General features: G+C 39.7%; 1 long non-coding RNA gene and 1 pseudogene across 1 annotated transcript in view; one reads left to right on the forward strand and one right to left on the reverse strand.

Moving 5' to 3' along the window:
• Positions 1–23,078, forward strand: part of LOC133062698 (uncharacterized) — a 340,159-nt gene that overhangs the window by 22,756 nt on the left and 294,325 nt on the right. The gene's annotated exons all lie outside the window — the stretch shown is intronic.
• Positions 7,580–9,366, reverse strand: LOC133061542 (Krueppel-like factor 4; annotated as a pseudogene).

The raw sequence follows: 23,078 nt of genomic DNA on the forward strand, positions 1-23,078 counted from the left end.
ACCTGCTGTGTGACCTTGGCTAATTGACTTAACATTTCTGTGCCCCAGTTTCCTTATCTGTAAACTGAAGGTGATTGATTAGAGGGCCTAACTCAGGGTTTTTGCAAGGGTGAAGCCCTTAGAACAGTGCCTTACAGAGTGTAAATGCTCAGTTTCAATTAATATTTTATCATTATTAGGACTGGGCTAACCTTGAATGCCATCTCCCAGTAATTGCCCCTAAATTTTGCTTCTTTATATCAAAACTCTTAATATCAGTAACTTTTACATTGAACATACATAGATTTTTAAGGACAGATGTTCTTTTAAATAAAACCATTCACTGTGCAGACTAATGTTAAGCACATAGGCTCTGGGTTCAAGACCCAACCCTTACTAATTACAGACTAATTGTACAGCTTGGGCAAGGAAATTCCCTAAGTCATAGTTTCCTTAGCTGTAGTCAGGGGGTTAGTAAATAGTACATTAAACTTGTTGTAATGGTTAAATGAAATAATTCATGTGAGGTTCTTGACACATAATTAGCACTTTATTGCTATTACCTGATTTTGTCGTTGTTCAGTCACTCAGTCATGTCTGACTCTTTGTGACCCCTTGGACTGCAGCATGCCAGGCTTCCGTGTCCTTCACCATCTCCCAGAGCTTGCTCGAACTCATGTCCATTGAGTCGGTGATGCCATCCAACCATCTTGTCCTCTGTTGTCCTCTTCTCCTCCTGCCTTCAATTTTTCCCAGCATCAGGGTCTTTTCCAGTGAGTTGGCTGTTCGAATCGGGTGGCCAAAGGATTGGAACTTTAGCTTCAGCATCAGTCAGTAATAGCTCACGAAGTTCCAGGGGTACTTGGGAGAAGGGACATTGAACCAAGTATAAAAGAGCACTTCTCCAGCCCAGTGACCAGTCACATCTGAGGACAGAGGATTTGGAGCAAGCACCTAACGGTGTAGATTCCCAGGTGCTGCAGAAACTATGAATTGCCACCCCGCACATCTCCATCCTCTTCTTCCTGTTAGTAATTGAACCCTACCACTTGCCAGTGAAGAGGACACATGACCAGTAGAACCAAAGCCACGTATTCCCAGCATGCTTTGTAACTAGCCGTGGCCATATTTCTTCTGGCAATGGAATGTGCACCACTTGTGCACTTCCTGACAAATGGCTTTCCCTCTACTTGTCTTTCCCTTCCCTTTGCTGAAGATGTGATAGCCCATGGACATGGTCAGGGACCAGCTTCTGCCATGCCTCATAGACTAGCAGAGCAACAAGACAGCATTGATTTGTTTTGGAGTAGAGCTGCCTTCTCTATGTTGGCCAGCCCGTGCTGTTCTGAACTGTTAAATGAGAAGGAAGTAAATGCCTATCTTGTTGGTGCCACTATATTTTGTAGTCTTGGTTACAGTAGTTTAGACTGTATCCTAATTAATTTATCAAGACCATCTCCAAAGATGCTGAATGCTAGGAAATGTGCATTTTAATAAGATCCTCCAGTAACTGTGATACTAGCAATTTAGGACTATACTTTGAAAAACTCTATGCCAGTGTGCTCAAAAGATGTCTCTTTGCTTCTAAGCAAAATCTGTTTTGAGAGGCAATCTAGGATTTAGAAGATAGGATCATTCCTTGTTAAAATTTTATTGTATTGCAACTGAATTTGTTCAAGAATTCTGAAATAATTAACATGGCACTTCATTTCATTTTACATTAACAGTATGATTACTTTTTGAGTGAAAGTAATTGATTTATGAAAACGAATGCCCAAGATGCTCTTTATAATGTTATTCATAATGGCCAAAAAGAATGAAAATAATTTTATATTAGGCCATTTGTTCAATTCTATATCATGGAATTAAAAGGATGAAGTAATTCTCTATATATTGACTAAGATTCCCAAAATATATTAAGCTAAAAATAAATAAATATTGCAAATAAAAGAAGCAAGACAGAAAAGAATACATATGGTATGACTTCATTTGCTTAAAAATCAAAAAATAAAAGTTATAGTTCCTTAATGATGTGTGCTTGGGTGGTAAAATGAAAAAGAAAAGCAAGGAATTGATTACTGTACAAGTCTGGATAGTGGAAGGCTTTGAAATGGATGGTGAGAGAGGGTAGTGATTAGGAGTTGGTAAAGAGGGCTTCTAAGAAGCTGGCAATGTTTTACTTTTCAGTCTGGGTGGTAATCTCAAGGGGATTCCCTTTGTCATTTTGGATACTTATCTATATATATATATTGATTTCACAAATAAGTACCCTATTTTATATATATATATATATATATAAACACATTAAACATATATATATATATTCTATATATATTCATATGAATGTTGGGCATATGTATGTGTGTGTGGGTATATATGTATCTGTATTCTTGTGTAGTCATAGAAAATTTCACAGAGAGAGCACACACACAAAAAGTACTGAGGGCACATTTTATTACCTTTGGGTAGAGGGAATGTGGAATAGGGAAAATTTCACTTTGCATTTTATGGTTTGCTTTTTACCATAATTTTCATTTTCTCCAGAATCATGTGTTACTTTGTTTTAAGATCCTCCCTCAAATATTCTATGTGAATATGATTATTCTAGTTTTATATGCTTCTGTGTTATTTGAATTTTCCTCATAATCATGTGTTAATTTAAAATACTTTCTCAAAATTTGCAAATGTATATACATCTCTGTATACGTGTTTATATATGCTTGGAGAATTCTGGCATAAAATTCTGTAAGTGGTTACCTGTGAGTGGTCCACCTGGGAATAATGCATCAAGAGAGAGTAGAACTTTCATCTTTTACTTTCTATACTTCTGACTTGTTTGAATATCTTCTTTTACAATGGATATGTACTATTTTTAAATTTATAGCACACACTCAAAGTTGTAATATAGTGTATTTCAGCATATTTTGTTTTATAGGCAGAATAGACTTGGAGAGATAAGAAGGATTCTGTTTAAAAATGTGTCTGATTTGGGGGTGGGGTGGGAGTGGGGGAAGGCTTTTCAGTAGCAAAAGATACCCAGGAATACAAAATTATACCATTACCCCAATACGTAAATTCCAGAGCCTCTAATAATGGGTTACTCTGATGGAATCTTTGAAATTAAACCACCATGATAGGAATCCTCAAAACCAAGCACAGGTCCTGGCCTATGAAAGGTAATCAAGAGTTATTTGTTGAGTTTATTAAAAAACAGTACAATGATTAAGTGATATTTCACTTACTAAACTTTCATTGCTTGGTAATGCTATATGCTTTGTAATATGTTAAATTTTTTTTTTTTGTGTGTGAGCAGATTGAGAGGTGGAGAACATTATTGATAGGATACAAGTGAGTGATTTAATCTGCTTTTAAAAGCTTGGGATACTTTTCAAATGGTTAATTAACAATGATATTATATCCTAATCATTCTATGTAGCTCGGGATAAATGATCTAAAATTCAATAGGAATGACTCAGCGAGACAAGAAAAATTCACTTGAATGCTAGATGTGTTATAGGAAAACAGCACTGATATTAATCAAAACTCTGATACAGAAACTCTATGAGTAGTCTAAATAGATTCAGCACTTAGTTGTTGGTACTTAGATATTGCTAATAAATGATAATCAACAATAATGTTTTGTTGACAACAGAGTCAATCAAGTATAGAGATGCAGAAGTGAGCTACACACTGAAGTAGAGCTTTTCTTCAGATAATGTCTGGCACTGATACAAAACTTTGCTGCTTAAAACACTAGCAATTATTCACATGTGGCTCCTGAACACTTGAAATGTAGCTAATCTGAATGATTTTTTTTTATCAAATACACACTAGATTTTGAAGACTTAGTTTGAAAAATAGAATATAAACTATTACTGTTAAATTTTAATGTTTAATGTTGATTACAGGAAGCCTGGTGGCTCAGTGGTAAAGAATCCTCTTGCCAGTGCAAGACACCTGGGTTCAGTCCCTGGGTCTGGAAGATCACCTGGAGAAGGAAATGGCAACCCACTCCAGTTTTCTTGCCTGGAAAATCCCACGCACATAGGTGCCTGGCGAGCTAAAGTCCATGGCGTTGCAAAAGAGTGGGACATGACTTAGTGACTAAACAACAAACAACAACAAAACAAATGTTGATTGCATGTTGAGATGATAATATTTTGACTATGTTGGGATGAAAATATTATAATTGCCTTCACCTTCTTTTTTTATTTTCTAAATATGGTTATTAAAAAGTTTAAAATTATGAATGTGGCTCACATTTGTAGTTGTGTTTTTTTATTAGACAGCGCTAGTACAGGAAGATTTGAATTCAGAGTGAACCAAGAACCAGCATTCTCACCTTCCTTACTTTTCAGACAAGGAAAAACTTTGCTGAAAGGCACAAAAATGGTTGGAAGAAGTGAGCAGCAGGGCTTCCATCTTTTGATTCTCTGTCTCCTGTTTTCTAGCTTACACAACCAGCCCCTAATAGAAAATATGAGGCCAGGGAAGCAAAGTTATGCACACTGGACACAGTGTTTCTTTAACATTTTAAGAGCTAGACAATGATTTTTTAAAAAAATTTTAGGAATTTTTAATGCTTCTCTTGTGGCTCAGCTGGTAAAGAATCTGCCTGCATTGTGGAAGACCTGGGTTCAGTCTCTGAATTAGGAAGATCCACTGGAGAAGGGAAAGGCTACCCATTCCAGTATTCTGGTCTGGAGAATTCCATGGACTGTATATCCATGGGGTTGCAAAGAGTCACAACTGAGCGACTTTCACTTTCAGGGATTTTTAATAGGATTAAGAACAGAAAAAGGTTAGAAGATTTTAACATTTTATTTTATATACCTCTGTGTTCTTTTTAAGCCTTGGGCATATATTACTATTATAAGAAATGGCGGGGGGTTGTGGGGGAAGGCCTGGGGTGAGGACAGGGAGTGAAGTAGACAGATAAGATTAAAAAAAAACCTTGGCTTGTAATTACAGTCTGGAGATGTTTGAAATGACTTTTTCCTATCATTATCTTCCTTCACATCTCTAACATCCTTAGCTAATTCTTTCTGCTCTCTTTGGGGTGTTTTGCTTTTTACATTACTAAAGCAAAATCTACTGGTCCTAATTTTTGAATCTGCAGCTGTAGCTCAAAAAACCCTGTTTTCTTTATTTTTGTAAGCAGCAGGCCAAAAGAATGGTTGGTAATTTTGCTTCAAGAGAATTCAAGTCCTGCTTTCTAAAAGGCACTTGCCAACAGTCTAGATGTTTCTATTTGAAGCCATTTGCTACAATAATCCTTGAGATTTTTTGCTTCTGGCTTTCAGGGCTGTTACTTCTAAAGGCAGATTCTTAGAACACAAGTTCATTTAGCTGCAGAATATACCCAGCCTCCTTATTGGCGCAGCTGTGCTGAGTTCCTAAATAGAGAGATGATTTCCATAGTGCATTTTATAGCACATACCATTGCTGAGGATAATCTAAATCACAAATTATTTTTATTGGTATTTATTTATTGTAAGAGAGAGAGGCATACTTGGCTAGTCTGAAAGGTAATGTTGACAGCAGCATTTTCTAATTTTGTGGCAATTTCCTTCTCATTGTTGACTTTCTCTTCAACCCCCAGAGCTTGATTTAGTTAGTGGTCTCCCAACCTAGGATAAGGATAAATACAGGTTTCCAGTGCTTATCTGGACTCTTGGAATACATGAGTATGGTATAAATTCCTCTGCTTAACTTTTGGTCAGTATTCTCATTTTTTCTTCTTATTTTATCATATTCAAGCCTTTACAACTCCTGAAACAAAAAATACAAGCATACCTAAGAGATAGCACAGGTTTGTTTCCAGATGACAGCAATGAGAGGCTTCCCAGTAGCTCTAGTGGTGAAGAACTGGCCTGCCAATGCAGGAGAGATAAGAGTCATGAGTTTGATCCCTGGGTGGGGAAGATCCCCTGGGGGAGGGCATGGCTACCCACTCCAGTATTCTTGGCTGGAGAATCCCACAGACAGAGGAGCCTGGTGGGCTGCAGTCCATAGGGCTGCAAAGAGTTGGACATGACTCAAGTGACTTAGCATGCATGTATGACCACAATGCAATAGAGGGAGTCACATGAATTTTTTGGTTTCCCAGAGCATATAAACACTATGTTTACACTATATTGTAGGTTAAGTATACAGTAGCATTATATCTAAAAAAAAACAACAACAAGGTAGATACTTTAGTTTTAAAATTCTGTATCACTAAAAAAAAAAAAAATATTAGCTATCATCTGAGCCTTCAGCAAGTTGTAATCTTTTTGCTGGTGGAGGGTCTTGCCTTGAGATTGATTGTTGTTCACTCGCTTAATCATGTCCCGACTCTTTGAGACCCTATGGACTGTTGCCCGCCAGGGTCCTCTGTCCATGGGATTCTCCAGGCAAGAATACTGGAGTAGGTTGCCATTTCCTTCTCCAGGGGATCTTCCCAACCCAGGGATCAAACAAACAGGTCTCCTGCGTCTCCTTCATTGGCAGGCAGATTCTTTACCACTGAGCCATCTGGGAAGATGATGTCAGTCTTAAAATAAGACAGTGCTGAATTTTGCCACATTGATTGACTTCCTTTCACGAATGAGTTCTCGATAGCATGCAATGCTGTTTGATAGCTTTTTACCCACCACTTTACCTTTTGAAAAAGTACAACTTTTTCAGAATTGGAGTTAATCCTCTTTTTTTTTCCAGATAAAATATTATAGGTTTATTTAAAACTTAATTCTCACCTTGAGTATGCAAAATACAAACTCCACAAAATGTTCATTTTTTTACTTTGTAGTTTACAAATATACAAAATAGAAGTTTGCTCAAATTTATATTACATATTTATTAAGGCAAGGAGCTATATAGAAAAAAACATTTGTTCTGCTTAAGGCATACATGGGAATAAACCATTGTACAAATTATTGCACATCTGAAACCACAATACATAACAGACTATATAAAAGATTAAAGTAAACCAGGTGTATTTATCTGACTTAGGTCATAAATGTAGATCGGAAGACAAAAACAGATTTTCCTTGTCAAAGTAAGCAGCAGTTTGAGAACTTGGGGCCTCATTTGGTACCTTTCGAACCAAGACTTACCAAGAACCATCGTTTAGGCTATTAAACACCATTTTCTGTACCTGAATTTCTTCCTCTTCTTCTAAGATCGTCATAATGACTCTTAGAAGGCAAACAGAATACAATGCGATCTTTATGCTTATATTGCATCAGAACAATTGAAGGGGTTCTAGTCTTCCCTCCCCCCAACTTTCAGATCTAATTTATACCCTGATATCCACAACTTCCAGTCACCCCCTTGACGTTTTGTAAGTCCAGAAATATATATATACAAGTTGGATTTAGAATTGGAACGCTAGAAGATCCAGTCACAGACCCCATCTGTTTTTTTGTTTTGTTTTTTTGAGTTTGTCTTTTGGTTTCCTGTGTCCTGATTATCCATTCACAAGTTTACTCCTTGGGAACTTCACCATGACTGTAGTGCTTTCTAGCTGGGTTCCTCCCCTCACCAGGAAGACAGTGTGAAAGGCAAAAAAGACTGAATTCTCTTCTGGCAGTGCGGGTCACAGCCACTGTTTGGGGATTTAAAAGTGCCTCTTCGTGTGTAAGGGAGGTGGTCCAACCTGGAGAATGCCCGGTCGCGCTTCCGGCACTGCCCGGGGTGTCTGCCATAGTGCCTGGTCAGTTCATCTGAGCGGGCAAACTTCCACCCTCGGCCATCCCAGTCACAGTGGGAAGGTTTCGCACCTGTGTGCACCTGTGTGGGGTGCGCAGGTGTGCCTTGAGATGAGAACTCTCCCTGCAGGGTTAGCAGCAGCCTGCGTAATCACAGGCGTGAGAGGCCGTCCTTTTCCGGGCCACGACCTCCTCCTCCTCTTTGGCTTGGGCTCCTCCGGCCTGCACGAACCGGCCTGCACGAACCGGCTGGCACGAGCGCTTGGTCATGGCGCGGTGGGACGTGCGTCTGCATCTGGTCCGGCAGGCAGGCAGGGAGGGTGGTTGGGCCCAGGGTGGGGATGGAAGCCTGGGGGGAGCGGCAGGGCAGGATGACAGTCCCGGCTGCTCAGCAGTTCCTCGGGACCAGGGTCGGGGTAGCCCTGCTGGGGAGCTGCCGCCCCAGGGGAAAGTCGTGCGCAGGCAGCCGGTGGTCACTGCTGAGCGGAGGTCCAGTGCCCAAGCGGGGCTCGAGGGGCCGACCGACGGTGCACGAGGAGACAGCCTCCCGCTTGATCTTCGGGCACACGCGCGGCGGCCCGCCTCTGTAGGGCCCACCACCACCAAGTGGCTGCCGTCCGGGCCGCCTGTGCGAACACCGATGACCGACGGGCTGCCGTACTGGCTGCCAGGGGCACTCAGGCGCCTTCAACACGAACGTGCCCACCAGTCCACCACCTGGCGGTGGCGGAATGCACACCGGGTCCAATTCGGGCCACGGAAGCTCGGCCAGGAAGCCGCTGGAGGGGCTCACGTCACTGATGTCCTCCAGGTTGACGGGAGCCGTCGGAGGGGGTGCAAACTCCCGGCTGCTGAGGAAGCTGCCGCCCACGCCGCCTGGCACGGCTGCGCCCGGGTCGCCCCCGGCCCGGATGGGTCGCTGAGGCTGCAGGTGGAGGGTGCGCTGACGGGGCCGCTACTCCACCGGGAGAGCAAGGATGAGGCTGATGCCTACAAGGACGCCGTGGCGGTCACGGGCTCCTGATGCGACAGCGAGCTAGAGAGGATAAGGTCCAGGTCCAGGAGACCACTGAACTCCCCCGCCTCCCTCGGGGCAGGAGGGCCGAGCTGCGGCTGCAGACTCCACCACTCTCCAGGTCGGTGGTCGCGGCCGGGGTGGCCGGGAAGCACCGGGGAAGCTGCTTCATGTAGGGGAGCTCCTTCTGCCAGCGGTCATTCGGAGCACCTCGTCCTTCCCGCCGGGCCGGATGCGAACGTGGGGAGGAACGCGAGCGGTGCCTCGCTGGCGGCCACATCGGACTCGCCAGGTGGCTCATTAACGTGGGGGCCCAAAAGGTCTTTGGGAGTCCGACGCGGTAGGAATATCCGAACCCCAAAGTCAATGAAGAGGAAAAAATTTAGAAACGAAGCCAAAACCAAACCGCAAACTGCCCGAGATCCTTCTTCTTTAGATTAAATACAAAAGGGAGATGCCTTCCACATAAGGCCCCTCTTTTGGATGCTCACAGACTCTTAGATTGAAGGTTTTGGTTGACTTCCGTCTAAGTAGATCTCTCACACGTTCATTATAAATTTCTAAGTAGCTGACTTCAGTTCGAAAAGACGCCTCATCCCGTATGGTGGTTTCGTTTATCTGACTGAAGAGCCCTTCGCAAATCGGGGGTATTAAGCCAGAATTGCCAGAGTCTCCCATCATAGTGTATGACTTTCCTGATCTGGTTTGCCCGTATGCAAAGACACAAGCATTATAACCTTCGAATGCAGACTTCACGACATCTGTGCCAAGGGTTTTGAAAACCATTTCTTGAGAAACATAATCTGGACTTCTATATCAGCAGAATAAAAAGAAAAGTCATAGGTGAAGGTCTTGGTCCGTTCTCTTCCTGAGTCCCCAGTCCCTCCTTCTGGTATCTTTAAGTTTGTGATGGTCGTTTTGCTTTTCTCCATTTGAATAATGAATTTGGCTTCCAAGTCCTTTTCCCTGCAATTCATGGGCCGGACCCTCATGGCCACCTTGACCGAGGCCATTGCTCATGCCGGCCGGCCGCGTGTGCTCCTGGAGTTAATCCTCTTAAACCATGCCTGTTTTTTTATGAGCTAAGTTTAGGTAATATTCTAAATTCTTTGCTGTCCTTTCAACAGTTTTCTTGACATCTTCTGCTTACTTACTTCTTACTTACTTACTACTTACTTACTTAGTCCTTCTACTACAGGACTTACTTCTACCACAGAATCTACCTCTATCAGAGTAGAATACATCTCAAGAAGCCACTTTCTTGGGGAAGTTCCCTGGTGGCCTAGTGGTTAGGATTCAGTGCTTTAACTATAGAAGCCTCATTCCATCCCTGGTGGGGGAACCATCCCACGTGCTGCACAGTGTGGCCAAAGTAGAAAAAGAAGAGAGAGAGAAAGTAAGCACTTTCCTTGCTCATCCAGAAAAAGCAACTACTCATTTGTTCAAGTTTTTTCCTGAGATTGCAACAGTTCAGTCATATATTCAGTCTCCAATTGTAATCTTAATTTCTTACTGTTTTCACCACCTCTACAGTTACTTTCTTCTGGAGAAGGAAATGGCAACCCACTCCAGTACTCTTGCTTGGAAAATCCCATGGACGGAGGAGCCTGGTGGGCTGCAGTTGATGGGGTTGCGAAGAGTCGGACATGACTGAGCGACTTCACTTTCACTTTTCACTTTCAGGTATTGGAGAAGGAAATAGCAATCCATTCCAGTGTTCTTGCCTGGAGAATCCCAGGGACGGGGGAGCTTGGTGGGCTGCCGTCTATGGGGTCGCACAGAGTCGGACATGACTGAAGTGACTTGGCATAGCATACAGTTACTTTCTACATTGAAGTCTTGAACCCCTCAAAATCATTTATGGAGGTTGGAGTCAACTTCTTCCAAACTCCTGTTAAGTTGATATTTTGACTTTAGCTATGAGTTACAAATGTTCTTAATGGCATCTAGAATGTGAATCCATTAATGTTTTTAGCTAGTTTTTCTGGATAATTTGCTAGAGCATCTGCATTAGCACTTGCTGTTTCACCTTGCACTTTGATGTCATGGAGACGGCTTCTCTTCTTTTAAACCTCATGAACCAACCTCTCTAGCCTGAAAATTTTCTCCAACAGCTTCCTCACCTCTCACAGCCTTCACAGAATTAAAGAGAGTTGGGGCTTTGCTGTGGATTAGTTTGACTTAAGGGAATGTTGTGTCTGGCTTGATCTTCTATCCAGACCACTAAAGCTGTCTCCATATCAGCAATAAGTGTGTTTTGCTCTCTTATCACTTGTGTGTTCATTGGAGTAGCATTTTTAATTTCCTTCAAGAACTTTTCCTTTTCATTTACAACTTGGCTGACTGTTTTATGCAAGAGGCCTAACTTTCAGCCTATCACAGCTTTCAACATGCCTTCCTCCCTGAGCTTAATCATTTCTAGCTTTTGATTTAAAGTGAGAAATATTCATCTCTTCCTTTCCTTTGAACACTCAGAGGCCATTGTATGGTTATTAATCAGCCTCATTTCAATATTGTTGTGTCTCAGGAAGTTGAGAGGCTTGAGGACAGGGAGAGAGGTTGGGGAACTTTGGGTCAGTGGAGAAGTCAGAACACACACAGCATTATCAGTTAGGTTTGCCTTTTTGAATAGGCATGGTTTATGATGCCCCCAAACAATTACAGCAGTAACATCAAAGAGCACTGATCATAGGTCACCAAAACAATTGCAATAGTAGTGAAAAGGTTTGAAATATTGTGAGAATTACCAAAATGTGACAGAGACGTAGAGTGATTACATGATGTTGGGAAAATGTTTGCCAATATACTTGTGTGACAGTTACCACAAACCTCCGATTTCTAAAAAATACAGTTGCCTGCATACTACCATAAGAGGAGAAATGCCTGTAACCCTGCCCTGGAGACTGACGTCATCTTCTCCACCTACTTTTGTGAGTCACGTGTAAAGGTTCTGAAGGGACTTTTTAATTTCCTTTTTTAAAAAGTTATTTACCAAACACATATTCGGATATCTGAACCCATCCAGAAGCGGAGTAATCTGTCTCTTGAATTGCAAAGCCTGCTTCATTCATTTCATAGTCGTAATTTTAAGCACATACTATGGGCCAAAGGTAAAATTATGTCTGTTAAACATAACATTGACTTTCATCACATGGCGAGGAAAAAATTTTTGTAGCTATTAATATGTTTGGTGGTCATTTTGTAATATATGCAAATATTGAATCATGTTATAATGTTCTTTGTCAATTTTACCTCAAAACAACAACACAAAAAGTATCTGAGAGAGTGAAAAATACTGCATAGAAGCCCTTGGATCACTCCTGAGGACTTTGGATCAGTGGAAAGAGGGGATAAGAGAAGGTGACGCTGATGAATCTGGAAGAGCCAGACATTCCCACCACTAGAAATAGTCAAATGTCACACACTCCTAGCCTTTGCTGCCTTGGGCTTCTCAGTTGCTCCTTAGGATTTTAAATCCCTTAGTTGAGCTTTCCTGTCCTTTGCTTATTTGCTGTCCCCAGAGAACTATTTACATATAAACTCATACTTGGGTCCTTGTCTCAGCTCCATCAAAACACCAGCTATGTGACCTCACCCTAGCTCAGAGCAACTGCTCTTAGTCATTTACTTTGACCTGCAGAAGGAAGGAGTGGGACTCTTTTTAGCATTAAACTGTTGACCATGTTTAAGAGAAGAGATAGAGGTAGAATTTCATCGCAGCTTCCTTTTGGAAATGGTTGTCTCCTACTAGGAGGCCTTGGTCACACTGGTGGTGTTGCATAGTGGAAATTTCAGAGGTATGCATGTGCCTGAACACTGCCTCTAATTAAATAACAATTACTGCGTTATGGAACTTCAGTTCAGTCAGTTCAGTCGCTCAGTCGTGTCCAACTCTTTTAACCCCGTGGACTGCAGCATGCCAGGCTTCCCTGTCCATTACCAACTCCCGGAGCCTGCTCAAACTCATGTCCATCAAGTCGGTGATACCATCCAACCATCTCATCCTCTGTTGTCCCCTTCTCCTCCCACCTTCAATCTTTACCAGCATCAGGGTCTTTTTCAATAAGTCAGCTCTTCGCATCAGGTAGCCAAAGTATTAGAGCTTCAGCTTCAGCATCAGTCCTTCCAGTGAACACCAGGGCTGATTTCCTTTAGGATTGACTGGTTGGATCTCCTTGCAGTCCAAGGGACTCTCAAGCGTCTCCTCCAACACCACAATTCAGACGTATCAGTTCTTTAGTGCTCAGCTTTCTTTATGGTCCAACTCTCAAATCCATATGTGACCACTGGAAAAACCATAGCTTTGACTAGATGGACCTTTGTTGACAAAGTAATGTCTCTGCTTTTTAATGTGCTGTCTAGGTTGGTCATAGCTTTTCTTTCAAGGAGCAAGTGTCTTTTAATTTCATGGCTGCAGTCACCATCTGCTGTGATTTTGGAACCCAAGAAAAGAAATTCTCTCACTGTTTCCATTGTTTCCTCATCTACTTGCCATGAAGTGATGGGACCAGATGCCATGATCTTTGAATGTTGATCTCAGCTTTTTCACCGTCCTCTTTCACCTTCATCAAGAGGCTCCTCAGTTCCTCTTCGCTTTCTGCCATAAGGGTGCTGTCATGGAACTTGGGGGTGAGTATTTCTGAAAAGCACACCAGCTGATAGATAGCCAGTGTTGGGAACCATTGGTAGTGAAAGCATCAGGCATTGAGAGGGACAGACATGGGTATAAAATCCAGAATTTACCACTTACTAGTTGTAAAGCCATGAGCGAGTCATTTTTTTCTCTCTTAGCTTCAATTTCCTTTCTGAAAAATGGGGACAAAATTGGACCTCCCTCAATGTAGTTTTGTAGCACATAGTAGATACTCAGTGAATGGTAGTTACTGAGATGAGTCTAGAGCTATTCTGTCCAAATGATAGTCATTAGCTGTATGTGATGGTTTAAAATGAGAAAGTTAAAAAGTTTGTTCCCAAGTCGCAGTAGCCACATTTCAAGTGCTCAGCAGACACCTGTGGCTAGTGGTTGCTGTATCAGACTAGGATGTTTAATGTCCTGTCCTTCATCCCTGAAAGTCCCTTAGATGGAAGATGATAGCCTACAGGGTCTGCTTCACTAAGAGCTACGTTTACTTGAGAGAATTCATTTTTAATTCTGTTCTGGAAAACCCACTACATTTGTTTCTGTTGGGTAAGCAGCAGGCCTTTTGGCTTGAGCAGAGATGTGAGGGAAATCCATGAGCCAGCTCTTCTGTGAAGACTTTTTCTCTTATTCCTATATACCTGTATATGAGTTTACCTAGAAGTGAACAAACAAGTGGGAGAAGATCTAATCGATTGTCAAATAAGAATCTCTCTTTCCTCCCTACCCCAAAGGCTCTGAGGCCACATTTAGCATTTAGTCCATTTTTTGAATTAGAATATTACTTTTTCCTCCCCTATTTTTAAGCACCACGGATACTATTAGTGAAGCTGTGTGTGTGTGTGTGTGTGTGTGTGTGTGCGCATTCATACATGTGTGTTACGGAAGAGAAAGGGACCAAGGGGGAAGAGTTAGCACTGGTAAGAGATGTCACTAAATATCAGTCAGTGGGAAAAGAAAGGCCACAGATAGGATGTGTTTTATGATTTTATTATCAGTCATGTTTATTTCGGGCTTCCCTCGTGGCTCAGTGGTGAAGAATCTGCCTGCCAATTCAAGAGACACAGGTTGGATCCCTGGATCAGGAAGATCCCCTGGAGAATGATATGGCAACCCATTCCCGTATTGTTGCCTGGAAAATCCCACAGACAGAAGGAACCAGGAGGACTACAGTCCATGGTGCAGCAAGAGTCTGACCTGATTTAGCAACTAAAGAACAATAACAATGTTTCTTTCAGGTATTTTGTTATCTCTTCCATTCTAAAAATTCTGTGGTGTCATTTTGATTTGCCCACATGGATAACAGTCACAGACTCTGAAGGCAGACCTCATGAGTCCAAACCATGCTCCAGTATTTAACCATTGAATGACCTCAAATCTCGGTTTCTCCATTTACAAAATGAATATAAATTCATCTGCACGTCATAGGATTATTTCAAGGATTAAAGGAAAGAATACGTGTAAAATTCTTAGTATCCAGTGTCTAACACTGGATAGATGCTGCTGCTGCTGCTGCGTTGCTTCAGTCGTGTCCGACTCTGTGCGACCCCATAGACGGCAGCCCACCGGGCTCCGCCGGCCCTGGGATTCTCCAGGCAAGAACACTGGAGTGGGTTGCCATTGCCTTCTCCAGGATAGATGTTCAATGAATTAAAAAAATTATTTAGAGAAAAGAAGGATATTTTATTGTCAGTAAGCAAATGATATGATGCTTTTAACTTCAACGAGTTTAAAATGTATCTTTCTCAACAGGAGTTTTAAAAGGTGATGCTCTCAGCCCTTAGTCTTATCTTCTAGAATGAGTAGGCCTCTTTGTTTCTCAAAGAACATTTATAGTTTCTGTGTTACATAAATGTTCTACTTGTTCCACTGGCACAAAGACAGAAATATAGATCAATGGAACAGAATAGAAAGCCCAGAGATAAATCCACGAACCTATGGACACCTTATCTTCGACAAAGGAGGCAAGGATATACAATGGAAAAAAGACAACCTCTTTAACAAGTGGTGCTGGGAAAACTGGTCAACCACTTGTAAAAGAATGAAACTAGAACACTTTCTAACACCATACACTGTACTTGTTTAGTTAAGCACAGGCCTAGCAGCTTGGGGAGTGTCAAAGTCTGAAGAGCAAATGAGTTGTTGATTTGAGCTTCTGTGTGTTAAAAATTGCTAATAAAACCAAGCAGTCTTACAAACAAGTGAAGTAGTGGTTCTTGAAGAAAAAGGGACCACAATCTATCTCTTAAATTCACTTTGTATTTGTTTTGTCTTCCTGCAATGATGTTTTTGTTGGCAAAGTTACTTTATTATTTTTTTAAATCTGAAAACATGGCATGTCTTTTGGGTTTTTTATTACTTAGATATTTCACACTCTTTGGTTTTGTTATGCAGTGTGACATACTTTAAAAACTAACTCCCCAGGAAGTGGAAAGTGTTATCATTTATTTTTAGTAAGGAAGCTGTATTGGTTCTTATAGCTGCTTTCCCAGCTGAAATAATATTGCAGATTGGTGCTATTTGAATACTGTTAATTGCTTAAAGTTCTTAAACTAAGCTTGATTAGCTAGAATCCAAACAGTAAACCCAAGAGACCAGACTTTTGATAAGATGAACATGCTGCTAACCTTATATATTCCCTTTGGATTATCTTCCAATGGTATGAAATGTTACACTAAAAATGTTTTTTATATTGAGAAAGACTTTAGGAAAAATTATTTGGGGTATTTGAAACCAAGTTAAAGGTTGTTATATCCAAATTAATAGATAATTATTGGTAATTTTGGCCTTATATCATTTAGTTCATGAGAGTTTATTTTAACAGTAAAAGTGAACCAGTTCATAACAGAAAGTCCTCATTTATAAAATCACATTATGCCCTATCATTTCTATTAGGGCCACTACAAACAAACAGGAGTAACTTGAACAAGGGAATAATAAATAAAGCTTTTAATAAATAAAAAAATAAGGCTTTTAATAATAAATAAATAAAATAAATAAAAAATAAATAATAAATAAAATAAATAATAAATAAATACAATAATAAAGTTTTTAATAAATAAAATGTAGTGCATGCTCTTTTTTAGGCATCTTAAATCTCAAAACTAAAAAGCTTTTTAGGGTAAAACTCCACTTTTATTCAGCATTTAATATAATCATTGCAAAAAAAAAACCCACTAAAATTTCTTCCATTTCCCAGCTTCTAGGGCATCTATATTAAAATTAACCTTGCTTGAGGTGTTTTATATAATAACTTTTAAACTGTTTTATGTAAATATTGTTCATGTGAACTATGCCATTCCCTTAACCATAGAAATGGAGCCTGGGACACAACAAAAATGACCAGTATGTAGTATCATATCCAACGAGTCAGAATACAATCTGACTATACAATAGAGTGCTAACAACATACTTTGTGTACTTAGACAAATATTTTAACTCTCTGTGACATCTATTGATAAGGAAATTTTCTTATCAATGAAGTCCAGGAGGTCAGTTAGTTTTCTAAAGTTCTTTCCAGCCCAGAAATTTAATAATAAGGTAAATTTTTATAAAATTAAAATGGTTTTATTGTTTTCTTGCCTCACTATTAAACAATAGCAGGTAGGAAAATGAAGAAGTAAACAACTCTAGTCTCACTAGCCACCAATAAGATGATGGCATATTAACTTCTAGTCTTCTGTACTTAAAAAATAAAGTTGAACTCGTACATCATATACAAATACTTAATATTATAATTGGGCTTCCCAGGTGGCTCAGTGGTAAAGAATCCACCTGCCAACTTGGGAGACACAGGCAACATTGGGTTTGATTCTTGGGTGGGGAAGATCCCCTGGATAAGAAAATGGCAACCCACTCCAGTATTCATGCCTGGAAAATCCCATGGATGCAGGAACTTGGCAGACTACAGTCCATGGGGTTGAGAAGAGTCGGACACAACTTAGCGACTAAACAACCCCACCACCAACAGCAATATTATAATACTAAAAGCTTTTCATAAAATCATGTTTATTTATTTAATTAATATATTTATTTTTGAAGTATAGTTGATTTGTTGTTGTTGTTGTTGTTAGTTGCTAAGTCCTACTCTCCTGTGACCCCATGGACTGTAGCCTGTCAGAGTCCTCTGTCCATGGGATTTCCCAGGCGAGAATACTAGAATGGGTTACCATTTCCTTCTCCAAGGGATATTCTGGACCCAGGAATCGAACCCATGTCTTCTGCATTGCAGGTGGATTCTTTACTGCTGAACCACCAGGGAAGCCTGATAGTTGATTTACAATATTGTATTAATGTCAAGTGTATAGACTAGTGATTCAGTATTTTTAACACATTACACTCCATTAAATGTTATTACAAGATAATGGTTATCATTCCCTGTGCTATCTAATATATCCTGTTTTTTAATCTATTTTACACATATTACTTTTTATACTTTAATTCCATACCCCTAATTTGCACCAGCCCCTTTCTCTCTCTACTGTAGCCACTTATTTGTTCTCCATGCCTCTTACTCTGGTTTTGTTCTGCATATACATTGATTATCATTTAGATTCCACATAGAAGTTATACTATATACTATCTGTCTTTCTCTGTCTGACTTATTTTCTTAAGCATAGTGTTCTCTAGGTCAATCCACACTGAGACAAATGGCAAAATTTCATTCTTTTTTATGACTAATATTCCATTGTTTGTTTATGTACCACATCTTTTCTCTATTGTATATTTTTTCCTCCTTTGTTGTAGAATAATTGCATAAACATCTTTTTTAAATGGCTGTGTGAATAGAATTCTTTTCCTTTTGCACATTTAAGTAGTATTTTCTTTACATTATAAAAAAGTGCCATAGTAAAAATATTTGATTAAAGGGTAATTCTTCTCTCTGACTCTATTTAGCATTGTTTTCATTGGATAGAGTGTCAGAAGTGGAATTAATAGGTCAAGATAATAATTTTAATGCTCTTCGCTGGTGGCTCAGACTGTAAAGCGTCTGCCTACAGTACTGGAGATCCGGGTTCAATCCCTGGGTTGGGAAGATCTCCTGGAGAAGGAAATGGCAACCCACTCAAGTATTCTTGCCTGGAAAATCCCATGGGCGGAGGAGCCTTGTAGGCTACAGTCCATGCGGTCGCAAAGAGTCGGACATGACTGAGCAACTTCACTTTCACTTTCACTTGTGCATTTGTGTTCCAAAAGTGTTAACGGAATGTATTCTCATTTAAAATCTATTACTCTACAGACTTATGCCCATTTTGCCACAATGTGGACAACATTGAACAATTTTGTCAAGATTTGAATGTAATTCTCCCATGTTTGATCTTTTAGGATTTGAAATTTTAACCATATATAAAGTCATCAATTTCATGTAGTCAAATTCACTGACTCACAGAAAAAGTCTGTTTCCATTCAAACTGTGTATTCATTGTTGATGAATTTTAACATTGCAGGTTGGCTCAGCACAGATAGTAGTTATGATTCTATTTTAAGGGTATTTTAAGGATAATAATATAAATTTGTCTGTCTACTTTTCCCTGACCACCTTTAAAAGTATTGAGGCAGTATTAGGTTCTGTTTTCAGTAATGGCTGAGTTAGAACTTACTGAAGTGACGTTACCCAGATAACAACTGTACACTCTGAATGTGAGTACACAGCTTATGAGTGCACAATGAATACACGACTGTACACAACTGAACATGTGAATAATGATAATAACAATAATAATAATGTCACTCCTTGAAGGCACAGGGTAGTGAACTGAAATACATGCTTAGAGGAGGTGAGGGAAATTAAAGAAGACCTAAATAAGTAAAGAGATAAACAATGTTTATGGGTTGAAAAACTCCATGTTATTAACATCACAATTTTCCCCATATTGACATGTGGAATCATTGGAATCCCAATCAGTGTCAAACAGGCTTTTGAAAACAAACTTGACTTCAAGGTTAACATCATTAACGATGCTGTGTAGATAGTAGGTCTCCCCTGATATTATGTGATGAGAAGTGTGATGCCAGGCATTAGTCTGGCATGATCCCAGTCTAATTATGAGAAAAACATTAAATAACCAAATTTGGGGGACATTTTACAGAATACCTGACCAGTACTCCTCAAGACTGTTAAGATCATATGTGAAAAACAAAGAAAGTCTGGGAAGAGAGAGGGGAAACATGATGACTAAAAGCAATGTGGTATTCTAGATTGGATCCTGAGACAGAAAGAGGATATTCATTAAAAAACCAATGAAATTAAAGTCTTTAGTTAATAGCAATGTACCAGTGTTGGTTTTTTAGCTTTAACAGACGTACCGCAATCAACCCTGAATGTTCATTGGAAGGACTGATGCTGAAGCTCCAATAATTTGGTCACCTGATGTGAAGAGCCAACTCACTGGCAAAGACCCTGATTCTGGGAAAGATTGAGGGCAGGAGGAGAAGTGGGCAACAGAGGATGAGATAGTTGGATGGCATCATCGACTCAATGGACATGAGTTTGAGAAAGCTCTGGGAGGTGGTGAAGGACAAGGAAGCCTGGCATGCTGCAGTCCATGACGTGGCAAAGAGTCAGACATGACTGACTGAACAACAACATCTGGAAACAGAAACTGAGTGAGGGATAAATGGAAGCACTCCATAATATCCTTGCAACTTTTTGCAAATCTGTAATTATTCAAAAACAGAAAGTTTATTAAGGAAAAAAAGAAATGGACAAGCTTGTTCTAAGATGTGTGGAAAGGTAAAGGACCTAGCTGCAACAATTTTGAAAAAGAAGAATGAGGTAATTAGACTACCTAATTTCGTGATTTATTTTAAAACTACATACTCAAGACTGTGTGTTATTGGCATAAGGCTAGAAATATGGAAATGGAATGTAATAGAGAGCTCAGTAATAGATCTCCATTTATAAGATCAAATGAGTTTTGAATAATGTCCCAAAATAGTGCGATGGGGGTAAGGATAGTCTTTTTAACAAATGGTGCTAAAACAGTGGGGCTTCCCAGGTGGCAGCAATGATAAAGAGTCTGCCTGCCAGTGCAGGAGACGAAAGAGACAAAGGTTCAGTCTCTGGGTTGGGAAGATCTCCTGGAGGAGGAAGAAATGGCAACCCAATGGCTAGAACAATTGAATATCTGGAAAAAAGGAATTTTGATTCTTACATCAACCTTACACAGGAATTGACATGAATTGTAAACCTAAGTGTAGGAACTAAAGCTATAAGACTTCTAAAAAAAAAAATAGTTGTGACGTTGGGTTAAGCCAGTGGTTCTCAACCATGGGCAACTTGTCCTTCAAGGGACATTTGGCAAAGTCTAGAGACATTTTTGATTGTCACAATTGGTGGGGGATCCTGCTATTGGTATTTAATGAGAAGAGGTCAGACCAGTTAATAAATGTCCTACGGTGTACAAGACCACCTATGCAACAAAGAATTATCTGGTCCAAAATGTCAGTAGTACAGAGGTGGGAAAAGCTTGGATTAATCAAAGAGTTCTCAAATCACAAAAAAATCTGAATCATGAGAGGAAGCATTTTACAAAGTTGACTTTGTGAAAATTGAAGACTTTTGTTCCATGAATGACACAGTTAAGAAAATGAAAAGGCATCACAGACTGGTTGGAGGTATTTGCAAAATATATATCTGACAAAATGCTTGAGTTTAGAAGATATAAAAAATTCTTATAATCAATAATAAGAAAACAAGCAACTTATTATAGAAATAGGCAAAGAATTTGAATAGATACTTCAAAAAAGAATTTAAGAGTATGACCAATAAGCCCCTGAAAAGATACTCAGCATCACTGGTCAGCAGGGAAATGCATATTACTACAAACTTGGTGGAATGGCTAAAATTTAATAGCCTGCCAACATGAAGTGTTGATAAAGATGTGGAGTAACTAGAACTCTTTCATACATTGCTGGTGGGATTGCAAAATGGCTCACCTGCTTTGGAAAAGAACTTGACTTGTCTTATACAACGTGTGTGAACTTACCATAGGACTCAGCAGTGCTACCTCCTGAGTGTTTACCCATGAGAAATGAGAACACATATCCATACAAAAACTTGTATATGAGTGTTTGTCACCACGGTATTCGTGATAGTCTCAAATGAAACAATCCACTTGTCCATCAACTGGTTAATGGATAAACAAGTTGTGGTATAACCATACCATGAAATTCTATTTGGCAATTAAAAATGTAATGAAATATTGATACACAACAACATGAATGCATTTCAAAAATCTTATGCTAAGTAAAAGAAGTCACATAATTACCTTCTGTGTGATCCCACTCATTTGAAATTCTAGAAGGGATAAAAACTATAATGACAGAAAGTAGATCAGTAGTTGCCTGAGGGTTGGTGTCAAGGGAAGCGATCAGCTGCAGAGAGGAAATTTTTTAGAGTGCTGGAAATGAGACAGGCTGGGCTTGGGACCTGGGACTCCTTGCTGCACTGCTTGCACCTGGGTGGATGTCTGCTGGAACAACAAAGTACAAAGAAAGTATAAGGAACCTAAAAAAGAAAACAAACAAACAAAAAACAACAAAAAACAAAACAAAATGAAAACTGTGTGCATGCACAGTTGGGGCAAATTATGGACAGCAGGATACAAAAAGACCAAAACAATCCAAATGCCACTTCTGAAGAGTCGGTAGCAAAAACAGACTGTCAAGAGCAAAAACACATGCCGTCTGTGCTCAACGCCAGCAAAGGGATGGGTAAACCACCTAAGCCACCCCTCTAGCTAAGCACCCAGACACACTCCACATAAGGAATCAGCTTGCACGCACCTCAGGAAGCAAACAAGGGAAACTGTTACTTGTTTTCACTCCCCACTGCAACAGTAGGGGCCCCAATAAAGCCGTTCCTGAATTTCTTGTCTGGCCTCTTATCAATTTCTATTGATTGGGGAAGGCCAAGAACCCTGATCAGTATCAGAAATATTCTATAATTTGATTGTAGTGACAATCCATAACTGATTATATACAATTGTGAAAACTGATCAAACTGTACATTTAAAGGGACTGAACTTTAGATTAAATTTAACCTATGGAAATATAAATTGAAAAAAGATAACTTGAGACTTTAGACAATAACACTATTAAGAGACTATCAACCAAATAATAAAGGAAAAATTTAATTATATCAAAAAAACAGCTAATGGTAATTATTGCAGTTGAGCAGTAAATTTAGCTTCAAGGTTCCTGGTCGATAATAAAAAAATAAAAACTGCATGTGCTATATACTTTTCATTATATGTCATAAATGGAAGGGTACTTGCCTTCAGAAGACAACACATTTTTACAAGTAGGAGAGTAATTTTCTGTGAGAATCTTCACTTAAGAAGGTTAAGTACCACAATGGGTAATATTTTCTAAAGGATTTTAAAAAGTTAGAAATATTCTTCATGCGGTTGACTTTTATAATGACCATGAAGAAACCATTTTTTTTTTTTTCTTTCTTTTTCTGGAAACAGAAATAAAGTACATAGCTTCCCATTGTTCTACCCCTCGGACCACCTTTTTGGTTGTCAGTAACCTGACCGAGACAATTGAGATGAGCTCAAGAACAAAGGAGGTGTGGTTTAAGTGCATGGAGAAGGAGTGAGGTAGGAGCTAAAAATGAAGCCTTGTAGGTGTTGATGATTTTTTAAGAATAGAACACCCACCCCGGTGGAACTCATCCCATCCCACATAGGTTTTTATATGCTTAAATGTTTGGACAAGCATTGTGTTGAATTTTATATCACAAGCAGAA

This window comes from Dama dama, chromosome 9 (assembly GCF_033118175.1).
Source record: "Dama dama isolate Ldn47 chromosome 9, ASM3311817v1, whole genome shotgun sequence".
Taxonomy (NCBI): Eukaryota; Metazoa; Chordata; class Mammalia; order Artiodactyla; family Cervidae; genus Dama; species Dama dama.